This window comes from Rattus norvegicus, chromosome 18, assembly GCF_036323735.1.
Source record: "Rattus norvegicus strain BN/NHsdMcwi chromosome 18, GRCr8, whole genome shotgun sequence".
In the NCBI taxonomy this organism is placed as follows: Eukaryota; Metazoa; Chordata; class Mammalia; order Rodentia; family Muridae; genus Rattus; species Rattus norvegicus.
Genome location: NC_086036.1, coordinates 22012731 through 22014628, shown reverse-complemented (window position 1 = coordinate 22014628; position 1898 = coordinate 22012731). Strand labels below are relative to the sequence as shown.

General features: G+C 44.4%; 1 pseudogene; it reads right to left on the bottom strand.

Annotated features, from left to right (window-relative positions):
• Window positions 1-306: 306 nt before the first annotated feature.
• Window positions 307-1224, bottom strand: Ldha-ps30 (lactate dehydrogenase A, pseudogene 30; annotated as a pseudogene).
• Window positions 1225-1898: the final 674 nt, after the last annotated feature.

Below are 1898 nucleotides of genomic sequence, written 5' to 3'. Positions count from 1 at the left end.
TATTGCAATGTACACTACAGACGCATATAGTACAGTAATATCCCATAGAATATTTATGCACAAGATATGCATGGTGGACTTACACACTGCAGCCAGGTTATGACTGGGAACTCATTGGCCTAGGCATGTTTGGTGAGGGTGTGCAGCACAGCAATGCAGCAGGCTCCCAGGATAATCAAAGCCTGCAAACAGTTGGCAGTGTGTCTTGGAGACAGTGGGACTGTCACACTAACCAGGTTACTACTACACAAGTACCACTTAGCAACAGGGTAGAGCTGTGGGAACTGAGATTTTCCCCAGACCACCTCAACACAACTGTACTAACCACAGCTCAGATGAGAGGTGTGTGGTCTCCATAGAAACCCTGCTGCAGCCTGGACAGTGAAGTGCTAGGACACTGGAAAGACTTAGGAATTGCAGCTCCTTCTGGATTCCCCAAAGGGTATCTGCACTCTTCAGGTGGGCCTCCTCCTCAGGAGTCAGTGTCACCTTCACAACATCTGAGATTCCATTTTGTCCCAGGATACATGGGACACTGAGGAAGATGTCATCATTGATTCCATAGAGACCCTTAATCAGTTCTGGGTTCAGAGACTTCAGGGAGATGCTGGCAACATTCACACCACTCCACACAGGCACACTGCAGTCACCATACTCTCCTAGGACCCACCCATGACATTGGGTGAACTCCCAGCCTTTTTCCCATCAGGTAACAAACTGAGCTGAATCCAGATTGCAACCACTTCCAATAACTCTGCTTTTGAGAACGCCACTGATTTTCCAAGCCACGTAGGTCAAGATATCCACTGGATTTGAGACAATGAGCAGATTGCTCTGTGGACTGTACTTCACAATGTTCAGAATGATGAACTTGAATATGTTCACGTTTTGCTGGACCAAATTGAACTGGCTCTCTCCCTCTTGCTTTTCGGCCCCTGCTGTGATAATGACCAGCTTGGAGTTTGCAGTCACACTATAGTCTTTGCTGCAGACAATTTTTGGTGTCTTAAGGAAAAGGCTGCCATGCTGGAGATCTATCAACTCTCCCCTTAGCCTGTCTTCCATGACATCAACAAGGGCAAGCTCATCAGCCAGGTCCTTCATTAAGATACTGATGGCACAAGCCATGTCAACAGCACCAACTCCTACAACTGTAATCTTGTTCTTGGGGACCTGTTCTTCCTTAAGAAGATTCGCAATCAGCTGGTCCTTGAGGGTTGTCATCTTGGACTTTGAATTTTTTGAGACCACTAGTGCACAATGGGGGACAACGGACGAGCAGCAGCAGTGTGGCCTCGACTCGGCGACAGTGACTCCAGCACTGATCCTCACCTTTTCACTCTTATATTTTGCTACCTCCTTAAAATATGGTGTCATAATATGAATCCCCCAAAGAAGCAATACACTGAATGATTAAACTAGAGCTCCCTGGATCTAATTACCTCACATGCAACCTATGAAACTATTGCTATATTGTTTGTTTCTGATGCTCTATGAAGTTTGGTAACAAGATGTAGGTTATTGTCATGGACATGGGGATTCATTTTGCTTCTTTCATGATTCTTCTGAGCACATTAATGACTAATGATAACTAGTCCTTGTGTGAATGCCTAACATTGAGGTAAGAGGAAGCTTGTAATGGGTTGAAGGCCAACCTCACATCACAGACTTAACATCACAGGTGATGTTAAAAAAGGTCAATTTCTATTGACTTGCATTCATTGTACACAGTAATGGGATTCATAAAGATATTCTTGTACAAGAATATAACATACCTTGACCTCCTCTTATGGGTGGCTTTCTTTTTCATTCACCTCATCTTAGTTCCATTCATTTATGTAGATGCCTGTTCTTCTAATTTCATGCCACAAACACATGTGAGGCTTGAAGTGAGTCTT